Consider the following 18,114-nt stretch of genomic DNA (forward strand, 5'->3'; position numbering starts at 1 on the left):
GCAGTCATATTGTCCTAAGCACTATATAAACATAGGTGGAAAAGCTCAAAACAAGAGATATCAATTGGACATTGGATAGATGGACACAGAAGAAATGGTGAAACCACCACACTGATATCACAGCACAGGGATGAGGATGTTTTCTGGTTCGAGGTAATAAAAGCAATCTCTACGTTAATGCATAGGCTCTACAACAGATTACAGTGGGGAAAGTCACAGACGTTCAAACCGAGGGCTGTCAAGAGTTGAGATCACCAAAGGAAACTCATGCTGTTTCTAGTGACAGCATTTGTCTTTGCTTCACATGACAATAGACTGAACACTGAAATGGGGAACTAAAATAATTCCCAAAAAATTAATCACTGTTTATTTTTCTAATTAAAAGAAAACGCATTTGGTTTGGAATTAGAGTCTGGGGAAAGAAAAAAAAAAAGGATGCAAGTTCAGCTAGAGTTCACCTATCTTACCCAAAAAAGAATCTGTTCTCCTGAGTCCCTTTGAAAGGGCATCTTGACATTTGTAAGGGAAGGTATTTAGGGACATGAATGCCATTGCTTGCTCTGTCCAACATCGAGAGCTCCTACTTGTGCTGAGTGGCAGAAGGTGCTGCATAAAGCACCGAACAGAAAGAAGGGGACAAATGAGAACCAGACAAAGAGAATAAGGACTAAAAAAACCCCAAGAGATGAGTAGTACACACCATGGGCACACAGGGCAGCTCACAGCAGCTGCCAGGCCATGCTCAAGACCTCAGGCCCGACAACTTGCGTGACCCTATCTTTGGTATTTGAAAGAGGCAGGGAGCTAAATAAGGAAGAAGAATCCACAAGAAGAAGGAAAAAAGCCACCATCAGCCAAGTGACGTTTACTGTTCCATATATCTCTATATATTTAGGTCTTCCCCATGGCACAGAAGGGAACCAGCAAATTCAAGCACCTATTCTTCATACCTCAAGTTTGCTTCCAGAAAGGAAAGGAGAAAATGAGCTGTCAGCAAAGCTATCTTATTGCTTTCTCTTTTCTCATCACCCCTCTCTCCCGTTTCTCCTCACCCCCCATGCCCTGAGGCTGCATTTGTATCCAAAAATACATAGGCACAGTCCTGAGGATCCAGTATCATTCTTCAAAGAGACAGCCCATGCTCGTTCTGATGACAATGGTGCTAATCTTATCCCCTGGCTGCTTCCCAGAAGTGACATAATGCTCAGAAATGTGCGTTTGTTTTAGAGGCTATTTACCACAGGAGAGGTTTGGGGGGAGAGATGCAAAGCCAGGAAGCAATAGGATTTGTGCACACCATAGACCGGATCCACACTCTATTGCAGTCCATTTACACAGCTCTGTGTCACTTGTAAGATTCATCCGAGCAGACAGAGCTGAGTAAAAGGACATATAGGGTCCCAAATACATGGGAGCTGAATATGCAAGCCCCAGCAAGAGAATCCATAAATGGGGAGCCAACTATCAGCTGGATACGATTCCCACATCAGTTTGTGGACTGAGGTGACCACATCCAGCTGAAAATATCACCACCGTTACCTTTTAGTTCAAGACTGATTTTCTTGCCTGAGCATGAGTTCTGGAATGGTTTAAAAGGAACCGGACCCATCCTTTCAGCATGGCTATAGTAAAAATAAGTGGTTGACTGGGGAGTTGCTGATATGCATGGACCTCAGTCTAAATTAAGAACACTCCCACCAGAAATCCCAAATGCAGACATGCTGTACTCATGCAAAGCAAAGCCACATTCCTAATAGGAAAATTACTTCAGCATCTTACCAGGTTAATCTATGCCACTATAAAGTCTTCCTGCCAAACGCAGGCCCCTCATTCAGATCTGCTGGAGACAGTGTAGTCAAGCCAGTTATTAAAATCACAGCCAGCTCCCAAACTGCCTGTCAGAGCTGAATTTCAGAGTGCCCAGGTCCCAGCTGGTGCCAACATGTGTCTTTCCAAAGCAGTCCATCCAAGAGGGGCTGTGGTGAAACTAAGCCCCACTGACTGATCACCATGTCCAAAGGGTGGGGGCACAACAGACACCCAGCCCACCCACAGTCTGTCAACAGAGAATGAGAGCATTCAGTCCATTAAAAAGTGGTTCTTATACGTATCTGTCTATGCGTCTATATATATATAAAACACACATATATAAATATATATATACACACACACATGCATTAGTTGCGCTACTGTCAGACACAGCATGATGGGTCAGTCAGTAGTTTCAGGGACCATGGAATAAGAAAGGAGATTTTACACCATTTATTCTGAAAGAGATACATGGAACTACGGAAGTAAAGGAAGCCACTTAAAATCACGATTCTAAAGACAAATTTCATGTAGGTTTTACTAATCATTCCTCATAAGTAACACAACAAAACAGAGAATGTGTTTTGGAACTTAACATTATAATACGTTAAGCACCATTACACAATGATTTCAGCTCAAGTATGTTTTCTATCAGTAAATATTCTGAAACTATCAAAGAAAAGCCAGATTTACTTAATGGCAGATTACTCTTAAGTAAACACACATCTAAGAACCCCTAACTGATGGCATGAAAGGTAATAGCCCCTCTTCCCTGTAACCCAGCCCACAGCAGCATCTCCTGCTAGATGGCTCAAGCACAGATTAGAACATAAGAAACCTGCATTTTTCATTCTGATGTCATCCTAACTCTCTCCTTACCTTGAGAATCACGTTTAATGCTTCAGTGCTTTATCACGAGCAAAAAGAAACACACTGTGAGACCACATTGGTTCTCTTTTTTCTTGCCCTCTCCAGTTCTTACACCCCTCTTTGCTTCTCAGAGGAACAGCTCTCAGGACATGATATATTGGCCCATTTTCTCCTTTAGAAAATGCTGGAGGTGGTACTCATTGCAACATGGGTTACTTTCCCATTCTGGAAGCTTAAGACCAAATCTGAAATGGGTGATGAAGTGCTGGAATACCCTGCAGAGCAGCTTCAGCTCTCCTTGCACAGCCTGTCCCATACTCTCTGCAAACAGACTACGAGGAACAGCCTCTACCCTAAAGATCTCATAGTTAACCAGAAAGAAAAGCTGAAGGGAGGCAAAGGCAGGGAGAGCAGGACAGAGCAGCACCAAACAGAATTCACCCCCGACTTTGGGGCTCCCTAACCTGCTCTTTTCTCTATGTGTCCATCAGCACGCGACATCGAGACACAGTTGAGCACAAAACATTTGCTTCGATAATTCCTGCCTTCTAATTCCAGATGGGCACTATGCCATGGTTTATTCTTAAAGGAGTTTTTAGGAGTGTTTTACACTCTTGAGTTTCATTGGAAAAGCGGAATGAAAGGAGGGAAATGAGTGAGCCAACTTCTTCTGTTAGAACCCTGGCAAGATTAATAGCTAAGCTCATTGTACTGGGCTCCACAAAGAGAAATGGGCTGGATAAACTCTGACTTATTGCCTTATCCTCTCATTGCCTTTCAGAACAGTTTTGCCTGGCTTTGTCCAAATAGATTGATATGACACACACAAAAAAATCTTCTTTTTTTCTTTTTTTTTAAATGCTTTGTGTAAGAATCTTCAAATCTGGCTTAAAGTAAGGCAGGGGAAAAAGAAATCCTTCCCTGAAAGAATACAAGGCAATCCCTCAATCCCATGTTGGGTAGAGAGGTTGTAAGAGGTTACAGGAGGCCATTGCAACATACAAAATCTCCCTAGAACATTAATCTGTGCCTAGCAATTCAATGAGATAAAAATTTGACAACACATTGGCTGGCTGTGATTGCCCAGGGAAAAACATCTCCTTCATAATAATCTAACTATAGGCTAGTCGAGCTATTTTTGTGCCTATTCTTTGTGTGGAGCAATTTATTTTTATGGCTGGTAAAAGGAAATAAATTTCTCGGAAATGGCTCCTCAGTGAATTGGGGTCTGTGTAGCTCATTTTACGTTTATAGATAACCAAAAGGTCAATTGAATGTTATGTCTTTTATTGCATGGCCTGCTAAGTCTTCACATAACAGGAAGAAATAATACAACCGTTCCACCGTTCCCCTCCAGGAGCCTTGGTTGAGGGGAGCCTTCTGCTTAGTGAGGTCACTGCAAGGCATGGCAGATCAATCACTTGTCATGGGGCACTTGTCTTGCTTGTGAGGTTTAATAGAGTGCGTGAGATTAGATACAGTAGATATTGCTGCTGTGGAAAACAGCTGGTAAGAAACGTGCTGGGATCCTTTAGCGTTTTCATCAGTTCTCATCAAGCATAGATGCACCTGATAAAATTAATTTGCTAGATGGTGCTCAGAGCCTTTTGTGGATCTACCAACAACAGACTAGACAGAAGAAGCTGCAGTACATGGGAACACTGGATGCAGAACTCTGATCCTACTACTTCACTCCAGTTTCATCTGCTAAGAGACCACTGAATTACATCTCATTTATCCCACTTTGCCTTTCCTTGCGCTGCATCGGACTTAAGAGGTGCCATGCTTTCAGCTGCCCCTTAAGAGAAAGGCATACCTTGAGAACAGTTAATGCAGCAAAATCTCAGAGCATGCCATTGCACTTGCTGAAAAAAAAAAAGAAATAGACCAAGAACACTCTTGTGAAAAAACAGCTTGCAAGACAAGGCATCACACTCTCAACATTGTGAGTGCAATCATGAGCCTAATACAGAGGGTAGTGAGTCCAGAACTTTGTATTTCTGAGCTGTTCTGTGTTTTCTTTGTGAGTATAATACAAAAGTACAAGCTGAACAGACACAGATCACTGTCCACCCACTTTCATCCTTTCTTTTAAAAGACCCACAGAATCACCAAGGTTGGAGAAGACCCACAAGATCACCCATTCCAACCATCCGCCCATCACCAATAGTTCTCATTTAAACTTTTATTTCAGGAATCCTTGCTATGAGTCCTCTCCTCTGCCATCATCCTCTTCACACCAGCCCATGTGGCACACGGGAGATGGGAAAAGCCCACTGATGCTCACTGAACTCCCTGATCAACATTTGCCCAAGCCCAGCTGGAGAAACAGCACAGACAAAAAAGGTCTGGGATTATTTCTGAAGAGCTTGCAAACCCATCGGTGCGTGTGTATTTTCTTTATGATCCCATGTCAGGGCTGAAAGAGCAAGACCTGACTTTTTCTTTCAGAACTCCTGCCAGTTTGATGAACGCACTGGTTCTCTTGCTAATAAAACTGTTTGGGGAAGGCAAGCCTCGCGCGTCCACCTTTGCTCCAATAGATCTGACCTGCATGCTCTCAGGTCAATAGAGACACAGAGACAGCAAATAAGTATGACTGAGCCCCCATTCCTGAACAAATCACATCCTAACGTCGTATTAGATATAGTTAAATACCACTATTTAAAGCTAATGAGAGAGCATTACTCAAACAGCTTCGTAGCACTAATTCTGCCTTGCAACTTCCCTTGCATTTGTGTGCACTGTCCATGTGGCTCACTATCTGCACCCCTCTTGCTTTCCTTTCTCATTCAGAATTTGATATCTGAATTATGCACCAGTTATGCCGTTAAAATGAGCTCTTAGAAATAACCTTTTCTTCATCCACTGAAGCAGTTACAATTCCCTGACATAACTCATCTAATCACCACCTCAATGAGCGGGGCTTAATCTAAATGCATGTACTGAGCACCTGCCACATGTACTCTTCATTTATCTTACATGTCTTTACATTAAAAGCCATTGCAGACTTTTGATACATTATAGATGAGTATATCAAACTATACATGGCTGAAATCCAGACCAGCTACTCAAAGGACTTACAATTATCTTCTTAACACTACGTAGCTTTAATTAAACTACTGCCACCTTGAAGGATTAAGTATCAGAACCTGGGCCATATACAGCCAGAACATGAAATGCAAAGCCCTGATTATTTTGGCACCCTTGAGCTCTAAAATTAAAATGCCATGGAAGGAAGAGCTCACTATTGCCTCAAGATCGTATTACCTGCAAATGCAACTGACTGTATACTCACTGCCATCAAGATACAAGGCTGAGACAAGCCTGAATTTTTTATCAGGGAGAAAGCAGACAGAGTTCATCGTTGACTTGGCGCAGTTGAGTGCATTTTGCACAAGAGGTAACTGGAAGTTCAGAGTATTTTTCCCTCTTGTCTCTTTGTTTTAAAGATAGCCCGTGCGTGACAGAGTTTCTCTTGTCTAATCTCTGCAGGCTTTTTCTATACATACTGCATTCTGTGTTAACTTACCAAGAAATGCTATTTTCCTTGGGGAACAAAACTGGCTGAGTCTAATGGGCTTGTTTCTCCACTTCTCACCACGAGGGAAGCAGCCTGGCTGCAGTCCTGCTCTATCTGGAGTAGGGCAGCAGAGCGCACTGCAATTTTCCAGTTCTGCTCTTGGAATAGCAATCATGACTTAGTGTCCACACACAAGTCCTTTCAACTGAACCCTCATTGCTGCTGCTACTGGGATGCAGCAAGAGCTCAGGGCAGCTTTTAGGCAGCATAGTGCCTGCCGAAGCAGCTACACAGTCATACACCCTCTTAAATGGCACAATATCTTGATTCTCCTTCCAGCTCCAGAGCCCTAGCCCCTTCATGTTGAAGAGTCCACACTGTTCTGAAAAGGTATTTTCAGAAAATAGGGGAAAATAGGCCCTAAAATGCAACATCTAGGAGGAATATCTAAGAACTTGGTCTCAGAACACCATACGGCCCTGATCAACACGCAACAATTTGGGAAAGGCATTGGTGCTATCTCAGAGTTGAACTCAGCCCTCAGCAACCAGAGGAACAACTTGCAGTTCAGTCCAGATATGAGCATGCTCACTGCCAGCTCTCTCTGTAGCATATCTGCTTTTTCCCTTGTCCTCATAGATGCAACAGTCAATAAAGCTTTTTATTTTAATGACAGATTTAATTTCATGAGACTGCAGCCATAGGGCACTATAAGGAACACAGTGCAAATGCTGTAACATCATTTATTAACTGCATGAACTCACTGCACGTATAAAGCCATGAATGCTGTAGCTGCGTAAATATCAACTAAAGAAACTCACAGATTTGGGAAATGAAGGACAGCTCAAACAATGAAGACACATCCTTCTGTAAAATTAAGCCCAGCAAAATACTTCTTAGCGCTCAGATCAGGACATCTCAAACACAAGTAACGTATTCACTCCCTCTTTTCTCCTGGAGGCATTCCAAGACTAAAATAATGTCATCAGGAACCATTAAAATAATAATAATAATTTTCATGTTTTCTTCCTTTTGTTTCTTGTTTTCTTCACTCTCCTAGCTCAGCCCCTGCTCCTGGTTGACTATTGCTAAAGCTTCTTGGTTTCTTTAGTATAATAAAGACAAAGAAAGATTTAAATATACATATACATATATATATATATATATATATTATTGATAGGAGAAGGCTAACAGTAATTTAGAAGAGCAGGCAAAACTATAATCTGTCAGCCATGAATTTCCATGGCCAGCAGGGTTATGTGATACCACTGTTCTGGTGATCAGCTGGTCTCTATAGCTTTGCTGGAAATTAAACATAGCTCTAGTGACACTAATGAATTTCTGTTAATTTCCAGTAGCACCACAAGACTTAAAACCTCCATTCTCACATCGGTGACTACATGCAGCACCTCTCATCGCTATGAAAACTGAGTATGGATTCCTCCCAAAATAAATGGAGCAGAGAAAACATGGGCTTCAAAAGGGTCAGCTCTGCGCTTTCCAATACATACATGGATTCATAAAGGCAATATACTGGATAGCTTTTTTTATTATTTTCATTTCTATAAATGCTTTAAAATATATATATTTTTTGCCTTATGCAATATTTTTTAATTCCACAATAGAAAGAACATGAAAAAGGAGGGGAAACCGAAGACAAAGCCATTATATTTTGACAAAACCACAGGTTGCCAGAATTGCAGTCAGCAAATATTGTGCATAAAAAAGCCAAACACGGTTCCACCTTCTCTAAGTAGACATCTGGACACGCATCATAGACATTAGCATTGCCAGATGTACAGAATTTTGCGACTTTATTGCAGTTGGGCTGTTAGAGGTTTTTTGTTTGCTTGTGTGTTTCTGTTGTGTTTTTTGTTTGTTTTTTAAAGCACATTTGATTTTCTTAAAAAGTACACAAGAAGGTTCTGATACGTTTCTCAACTGAGTGGTTGTCAAACACCTGGCATAAATTAAACTTGAGAGGGCAACGTGGAGCGCTGATTTGACTCTCTCCACTCACACCAGCTTCTCCTCAGATCAGTACAGGTTCCCAAACATTCAGAATAAACGCAAGTAAAATCATTCCAGCACCATAAACATTCTCTTCCTTGCTGTTCCCCCTCCCCCCATCACCTCTTTTTTTCCCCCCAGATGCCATTTGGATCGGGCTGTGCAGGCCCTCCTCCATTTGACACTCCGCTTCCCCAAGCAGGCTGTCAGCATTTGATTAATGGTTCAGATCATGCACACCACATTTGCCAAAGACATGAAATACTCTGCTCAGTTCTGACTTCGCAAGGCACATTCTCACTGATAAGCTGCTTTCAATCCCACAGTATATTTTCATGCCTCACTTTCCACAAGACCTGTGAAATTTCTCCCCAGCAGTCAAGCCAGAAGCTGAGGTTTTTCATGGCAGGTGGCCCAACATTGTTCCTTAAACTGCACGATGATGTGGATGGAACCACATTGGTCACATATAGTACATGAGTGCTATATACATTAAAAAAGATAATGTTCCCATGGCGAAGGAGTCCCTTCTGGAACTGAATATGGAAGAGAAATGTACATCTAAAACCACATATAAACATGGAATCTATAATCTATCAATCTAGTAAATGAGGTTAACGGGAGCTCCTGAAAACAATGGTACAGAAGGGAAGCGGAGCAGACTGCACATGCCTGCTGAGCCTGAGCAGCACCCAGTGAGCTTTTACTCTCCCTCCTCAGTCACACCTGGATTACTTTAAGGAAACCACAAAGATTTCTACTTCTGACCATATGCACTCACACAAAGCATCTCCAGTTCCAGAAGCTGTGACAACTTAGTGCGAAGCACAGCAGGAAGAAGCTTTGGAGCTTGGGTAGGTACCGACTGCCTTGCTTACAAAAGGGACTAAAATAAGGAACTCCACAATTAAAGTTGTGAACATTACTTATGTTAAAACCATTTAGCTTGGCCCTTCACTATTGCTACTTCTAAGGAAGACACAAAGGGAGGCAGACCCCTAATTCCTCCAGGACCACTTTGCAGCTGCAGAGGAGATGATTACAGTAAAGGGAGAAAAACCGTCATTGATTTACCCTTTTCTTCTTCACTGCTGTCTCTCATGGCTTTAATGGAAACCAAAAGATTAAAGGCCTAATTCTCTGTTCATTGAAACAAATCCTAGTGTGAATACATTAAGACAACAAAGTCACAAACCCTAAAAACCATATAACTGAGCAGAGCCCCATCCTCACATTGCCCAGAACAGCCTGGCTAAATCCTATCCCACACTCAGTTGCAAACACTTTCAGCCCCCTCTGCTCTTTAATTTTTACTACTTCTTAAGTTTCCTGGGAGCCATGCAGTTCAAGCAGGAGCAGGACACTGAGTCTCCAAGTCAGAAAATCAAGAAGTAGCCACAGAAAATGTGTGCACTCTTACGGTTTACTTCTTTATCTACAAAGAAGGCTCATAAGTCACAAGCATGTTTTACCGACTGTTGTAGAAGTAAATAAGATCCTAACTGCAGCTTTGAAAGCTGTTCTATTAGAAAGCAAAGAGGGTTATTCACCATTCCTCAAAGCACGACGGATGAAGGATTTATCAAGAAACAGTATACAAAAATGGAGCAAGTTTCTACACGAATCTTTATCTTAAACCGTGGAACTCATTGCCAAAGGATATTTTACATGACAAAGCAGTCAGGATTGCAACTTCTGGTGCCTCATGATGAAATAATTCATACTATTTATTTTCTGAACCTACAAGTAGTTTTCATTGACCCTTTAGTAGCCCCAGCTCAACCATCTTAGAAAACAATGACAGGAATGCCATGACTTTCCAGCTCTCTCTTACTGTCTTTTCCACCCTCCAGATTGAGAAGCTCACCTAGTCTAAGTGTTTACAGGACAGAAGGGCCGTCAGACACTTATCCCTTTGCCATCTGGTGGTAATTTGCACCCTCCAAAAGACACACACAGATTTTTAGGAGTTCAAACACGAAGTTCAAAAGAAAATCCAAGGATAAACAACATGTTTCACCTGGTCTTGAAACCCCACGAGAATTTCAGCATTACCTGATTTCATCTTGAAACCATAAATCTCTCCTGGTTTGCACCACCAAGGTTCAGGACTTTCCTGGGACAAACTGAGACTTGTGATGGATTTTTCACACCAGCTTCACATGATCCTCATCAACAGCACTGATGAGCTTTTCAGAAGGAGAGGACAGACCTGAAAACCCCAGCTTTTGAAAAGGTGTATAGTTGAAATCTCAGTCTATGCCTGAACTGCTCCTGTTCACCTTCACGTCCATGACAGGCTACGGCAAATCAGTACATGCTTGAGAGCGCAGTGTGGTAGAAAACTGATTCAGATTCTGTGCAGTTCAGAGTGGGGATGTGAGCATTACACAATAGATAACAAATGTCACACTTGAAGAAGAAATATTTTAAAAGAATAAAGCTCTCACAAAATAACTCAAGCAACCCAAATCCTCAAATCCCAGCCCCAGAAAATCTTCCTGAATTTTATTATACATTGGCATCTGCACTTCTGAAAGTCTTCTGAGTCCAAATTAGAAGATCTATTTGTGTTTGAGGTCTTTCTCACTTTACTAGACAGCCAGTGCTTGGAGCACGACAGCCCTCTGAGATGCTTATTCTTAATGAGCTATTTCAGAAATTGAAACCTGAGTCATATAGTTGCTTGTGTTGTTGGGTTGTTTGGTTTTTCTATTTTTAAGCCTACTGTTGCTCTGTGATCTATGTACCGGTCCCATGAGTGGTACAGCGGCTGTTAGAGTCCATGCATACCTTGATTTACAATCACAGAAAGGCACTATGAGGAAGGAAAAAACCAACTCTTGAAGCCTGATTAATATTCAAGTTTCTTGACATTTGTGCAGAAACGTTGTCCTATACTAATAGAACATTGTCAAGCTTAACCTTGTGACTTGATGCTTTTAGCAAGAGAACAAGTTTAATACTTTCAAACCCTTATCAACTGCTCTTCAGTCCCTGCCTTCAGAGCATAATCTCCAGCAAATGCTGCTGCAAATGTCCTCCAAGTGACCCTGGAAGCAATTGGAATATGCAGAGAGGCCATTTTGAAGAGCACAACAACTTGCTTTGTAGACTCAAATGAAAACAGACGTCAAAACCAAAGAGAATTATCTGGGGATGCCAGAGAGGGTGATGCCTCACTCCACTGCTAAACAGTTTATTTGAGAATTGAGTTCAGATTTACCACTGAAATAAACAACGTGCCCTACATACTTTGAATGGGAGAGAGCATTTAACTTTGTCATACGTATCAAATGAATAATCTGAAGGTGTTTTTCAGGAAACAGGAGCCTCAGGGGATTAGAAAAAGAAATGAAGTATTTCCCATATGGGTTCCCAACCTGCTTATTGAGCAGATCCATATCAACAAAACCTGTTTTCCAAGCTCTGGCAACTTAAGTTTTAATAAGCTTACTTTCTAAATCCCCAATAATTAAACATATAAACTCAACTGGTATCTACTCATTGATGTGCTTAGCAAAAGCAGCAGCAGCTGAATAATTTTGGACTACTTGTCAAACTGCTGCCCCCACTAGCTTCCCACTTATTAGAATCACAGAATCATAACGTTCGGAAAAGACCACTTAGTTCATGGTTGGACTAGATCAGGTTTATCTTGAAGGGAAGAAAAATAAGTTAAAGAAGAGCTTTTTAAGATGCAGCTGTCAGCCTATGCTTTCTATTGCTGCAGAGACATCGAGAAGTTAAAACATAGGCAGTGCTGGTCCTGGCAGATATGAAAAATGTTACCTACTATCTAATGCTTTCTCTGCATAATGAAATGTTCTTTCATTAATATTGGACCCCATTGTTCCCTCTTAAACACATCACAGCCTAAAAACAGCATACAAACGGCATAAGAATTTCCCCCCCACCCCACAGAGGTAGAAAGCATTAGGACAAATGTATGCATATTTTAGAACAGTTCTCATCTTTTGGTTTTAGAACATACTCCAATATGTTGTTAGTTGTTCTTTAGGTGGGAATATCACAATATCATGCACTCTCCTTCCTCTTTTATTACTGAAAATGTGAGACATAGATAGGTGTGGGGGTTTCTCTCTTCCTCCTGATTTTCAGGGCAGAAGGAACAATCACAGCTCCGTTGTTCTCTTGCAGAACAGAAGCCAGCAAACTACAGCAAGTAATTTTTCTATTATTGAAATCACGTTGCTTGTTCAAGTCAATATATTTTAGGTGGAAGAGAGAAAATCCACAAGACATCTGGGTAAGCGCGTGGTCAGTTACCTCTGCTGTTAAAAACAGAAGCGTCTGGGTTCAGCCATCTTTACCTTCTAAGCACTGGATCTCATTACACGCTTTAACTTTCCACCTCTAGATTAATGGAGCTGTCTACTATCTATTAGTGGATCAAATCACCTCTTAACCTTCTCTTCAGTAAACTTAATAGATTGAAGGAACGGGACATTTAGCTTTATCAAAAGGGTGTGAAACAATACCACTCCTCCCATCTCCTCAGAACAGGGCTTCTGCAGGAGATGTGATCAGTGGTTGGCTTTGTACCAGTCCCCAGGGGCAAAGTATTTAATCCAAATTGGTACAGAAGCTGAGAAAAATACAGAGCTAGAAAGAAAATCTAAGACAGCCTAACAAAGATTCCTTCCTTTCCTAGATATTCGGCTCCTGAAACAATGCTGCTTTTGATATTTCCCAACGTTTGAAAGGCTGTTCCAGCAAAGGCAGAAGAAATGTGCTTTCTAGGCGCTTTCTAGCCACTTTAAAAAGCCAAAGGAATGGCAACATGCAAGCTCCAAAAAAGCAAAGGAAGAAAGAAGTCTATCTTTACAGTCTGTTACAGTAAGCTATAGAGTCACACCAAGCAATACGCCATTAAGCCATGCACGCCATAATAGAGATGCACTGTTTCTCATCTAAAGAGCCTGGAGCAACAGCTTTGCTCGAGACTTGAGGGGATCAACCTCTGCTCGCTCACTTGCTGAAATACCAAACAATTGGCTGGACTAGAAACCACCTACAGCTCAGTTATGCAAAACAATCTAGCTGTATATTCACAAGATTTTGAATATCTAGTAAGAAATCCTCTTCCAAATGAATAAAATAAGCGACTACAATTTCTTTGCTATTTAGGAACCTGCAGGTCTCACGGTTCTTTTGAACACTGACAAATCCAAGAAAATAGGTGCTTTCCAAGTATTTTTTTATTATTATTTTGTTTCAGTTATCTTCTACTATTGGCATGAACAAAACCAATTGCCAACTTCAGAACTAACCACACCACTTACTTATAAGATTTCACCATCATTGTGTAAACACAGCTGAGAATCAATTATCAGAACTAATAATCAAGTTCCTGGTGTATGAATATGTATAGCATTTCCATTGCTTTAATATTCCAGCCTTCTCTTATCATTCACCAAGTCCCATAATATTTCTGCCAATAAACATGTTCATTCAAGCACTTGCAGAAAGGCAGCATGCAAGAGGCATGAGAACTAGAGAAAAACAAATTCATTTCGGAAGAGGAACAAGGAGAAAGAAAACCAGCCTATGTGCTGAGTGTTCATATCACCATTTACTCTCCCAGTATTTATCACGTCCCTTGACTTTCAACGGAATTTCAGAAGTAGCATGGCAAAGGAAGAAGAAAAGCAGGAGGGGGAAAAAGCTCCAGCATTGTGTGATTTATTTCAAGATATGGTCGCTTCCGAGGATTAATGAGTATGTCTCGCTCAAAGATGAGACTCATCATGACTGTTACCTTTAATAACCCCTTTTCCTTAGAAGATCCCTCAGTGCCGAGGATGAGACTGTGAGCTGGCAGCTTGAATTATTCATGAGGGCTGGTGGAAAACAATCATCCGCACTTGGCATTAATGGTCTGTAAAGAGTTGCTTTTGACAAAACCATTTAACACCAGCAATAAAATAAATAAATTAATAATGGGGAAGCATGGGGAGGGAAGCAAGCATAATAATGATGTACTGATGCAACACACCCTGGAAAATATTGTCTTAGATTGCTGATCATAGGTTCTTCTATCAAGGCCCTCTCACTAGTAAAATAAATCAGTGAGGGGAAAAAAAGATACCCACGTGCAGTCTTCTGGCTCTGAATAGTGAAATACTGGGAGGCAACTCTGGCTTGGAGTTGGACAAACAGTGGATCTTGTGGAAGTAAACATATCGTGTAGAGGTCAAAGTAAAGTATTCAAGGTAATTACATCCCTGTTCAGAGTAGCTCCCATACTTGGCAGATCCCCTTCATGGCAACGCACAGAAAACCAGCTTTGTATGGGGAAGAGTTTTGCAGAGCTCTGTTCTATCTGACATGTTGCAACCCATTTGAGAAGTACATCTTCTTGGAGGTGTAGGGAAGTGCTTAGCAATGGTATTGCTGCCTCTGACTTCACCAGTCAGCTCTTGTTAAGAAATAACGTCACGCATAATTTCCATTCTAATCTGCATAAAACATTCCACAGTTGGGAGGTAAGATTCCAAAAAGACAAAGCAAAGTAAATATTCAAAATGTGGTTGGCTAAAAAGCAAGACTTTGCTTCACACAGCAGGCACATCATATTTCATCTACTTCTGTTAAGACCTCTTGAATAAAAAGGAAAAAAAAGTAGAAATACTTGTGCTATTTGTTTAATGATAAAACCACTGGCATAAGAAGAGTGTAGGTATTTATCTGCAAAACCTTTCCCGTGTTCAGAAATCAGAGGCCAGCCTTGCAGAAATTGCCCTTTTCAACCCCAGTCCAGAGCAGGAATGATCACAGCACCTACAAGTATCCTGTCCTGCTCTTAGAGACCTTCAGTGACAAAGGTTCTAAGACTTGTTCAGTTTATCTTCTCCCAGCTTTTTCCACACATCTCATCCATTCGGTCTTGTTTCCCCTAGTACGACAACTCTGAACCCAGTAATTCAGCTGGGGCTGTATCCGCACAGAAGGGAATTACTCCAGCACCCCAGAGGTTTATTCACTTCTAGGGACCTGCCTCTTTCTAAGTCACCCAAACAATAAGCATCAGAAACATAACAAAGGACTAACAAGAATAACTTACAGCACTCACAAGTCACAGGCCAAGTTATAAATATGTAGTGCTCAGTCTTATTACAGCAGACCTGGATCCAATACAGGTGTCCTATCATGCAGTCAATTTAGTAGGCTATTTTTCATCACCATTCAAGAAAAGCAATTAAACATATGCTTAATTTCAAGCACACACCTAAAACCCCACTGCTTATAGTGTGAGACTCAAGTGTTTATTGTGTTTTGATGAACCAAGCTGTTACACATAGATTTAACCATAAGCATGCGGGCCAGCAAGATTATTCATGTTCTAAAGTCATACACCTGTTAAGTGCTTTATTGGACTGAGGGCATAATTAGTGCAAAATATAGCTATATATATTTAATTACAAGTAGAACTAATGATTAAAAATCATTTGGAAAATAGCATGATACTTCCAGAGGCCAGATGTGAAACAAGTCATACTCCCAGGATCTAATTCTACATCCTCTTCAAATCTGGAGAGACAAAACAATCGCTGTGTTTCCCTCAGTCCTACAGAAACCATCCATGAATCAAATTATCTTTTGTATTTATCAGCTAAATAATTCTGTCAACTGTCCAACAACTGCAGCAGCCCCAGGAGCTTTTGTAAACTAGCTGATGAATGATTGGTTAAATAAATCTGCTACAATTATTCTGGTAATAAGAAACAAAAACGACAATACGTCTTCTCCAAAACAAGCTACATCCTATTTGCTGCTTTTTGGTATGAGGAAATAGTATGTTTCCTCTTATATGTTTGCAGAGTTCAAAACAGCTTTTTCTTTTGCCCCCCCAAAAAAGGACCTTAAAAAGCTAACGTTCATAGCGCCGGGTCTTATCATAATACAACATTTCACTTAACGAAACACAAAAATGACTCCAACATCTCTGAATTTATAGACTCTTTATACATTAAGAAACAGACATGAGCTCAGACTTTGACCATAATGAATAGGAGAAAGAGCAGGAACAAACAGCTATTTATATGAGGGCAGCGTCTCCATGAAAGCTGCAAGGTCTTCGGGTCAAACTCTCAGCTGATATAAACGCCTCTTTGCATTTTATTAGCAATAGTTTTTAATAAAATAAAACACAGCACTGTGTCAAAACAGAGCCATCAAACCCATCTCTTCCATCGTCTCTGTGACCTCAGCCATGAGTGCTGAAGAAACAGAAAAATCCAGATGTCTTTATTCCTCCTACTGGAAGCTTTTGATAAGACCTAAGCGTAACGGTTAGCGAGTGACCAGGCACAAGTTAAGCACTGCTATGCTTCTGTAGTTCCAGTTTTGTAAGATCTGTGCTCAGTCAGCAGAGCTCAATCAACTCCACTGCCTTATCAAACCCAATCCAGACACCGTAGCCTTCACAGATCTCTGAATCCAGAAGGAAACATATCTTGGACTCCTTTAATGTTTCCTGACATTCATTTTGATTCAGCCCTTGTACCTTGTGCCTCCACGTGTTCTGCAAGTGCTTCCAACAAGCCCGGCTCTATTTAAACAAGCAGTGGCAAATAAGATCAGTGGGCAAAAGCCTCTCCTGTAATTTGCAAACCTATGCACCGAGGACACAGAAATAAGCAATGAATGACAATACCTGTTGAAGGGATAAGGGAATTTCAAAGCTTTTACGCCACAGACAGGCAAAGGTTCTGGCTAAAGCATAACACCAGCTATCAATGTTTTTACATTAAAACATGGAGACTTTTGTCTTTGAGTAATAAAAAGGTGCTTAAATTTAATGAACACAGAATGACGAGGTTTGTGGTGGCTTTTCTCTTGTTTTCTTTCTTTGTTCCAAAGATGAACCAAGGTCCATCTACAAAGCCCAGACAACTAATTAAATGCAAATTAAAATATGGACACACAGAGGAACATAATATTCGACAAGGCAACTTTGGAAACAGTGCAAGTGAAATAGTGGGTTGGAGACATAACTCACTTCCAATAGATAATGTAAAGCTATGTGGGAAGGAAATGCTAGTGCATTTGCAAAGCAGAGCCAGCTCAGAATAAAAAATTAGATAGACAGATTTAGCATCTAGCACGTAATGCATCCCTGAGGTGACTAAATTTCCCTGAGAAAAGAACTAATCCTTGCACCTGTGCAACAGGGTTATGAAACACCAGGGAATTAAGTACTCTGTCCAGGAGGTTACATTTGTTATTACATATGCAAGACCTAATGCATGCGCACGCATGTAAAGAGAGTTGCAGATTTATGGAAAATAGCTAAGTTTAAATGATAGCATCCCAAAGAAGGAGACAACAAAAAACCCCATCAAGTCAGGGAGAATAACATCCCTTCTTAACGGCCTCCTGCTGACACAGCTGATACAAGAACAATAAAAACCAAGCACATCTGTCCTCACAGCAAGGAACAGCACATGGTGAGAAGCAAAATGACAGTGCTGTTAGATGATGTCCAGAATGTTTTCCAGCATGGAATTTCCCCACTATTTGTATGCAAAAAATAGAGCAAGGAGAAAACGGCTCAAAATGTTGGAGCGGTAGCTCAGTGGTACCCCCTGATAAACACACAGAAAATGAAGCTTGTGTGTTCTTCTCCAGAAGTGAAAAGATAGTACTGAAGTGATGCAACAGATTTGATTTCAATCAGTTTCCAGCCTCAGTTCTTTCATTCACAGCTTTCTTACACATAAAACAGACATCCAGTTCTTTACCACCGCATTATAATATCAGGAGAAGGGTAATAGTAGACTAGACAACAAATACATATTTAAGATACACATTTTTGAGAGGAAAAAAAAAAAGCCATGAGTTCCTATCAGTATGAATTTCTCACAGAGCTGAGCTGA

This window comes from Excalfactoria chinensis, chromosome 10, assembly GCF_039878825.1.
Source record: "Excalfactoria chinensis isolate bCotChi1 chromosome 10, bCotChi1.hap2, whole genome shotgun sequence".
Lineage (NCBI taxonomy): Eukaryota > Metazoa > Chordata > Aves > Galliformes > Phasianidae > Excalfactoria > Excalfactoria chinensis.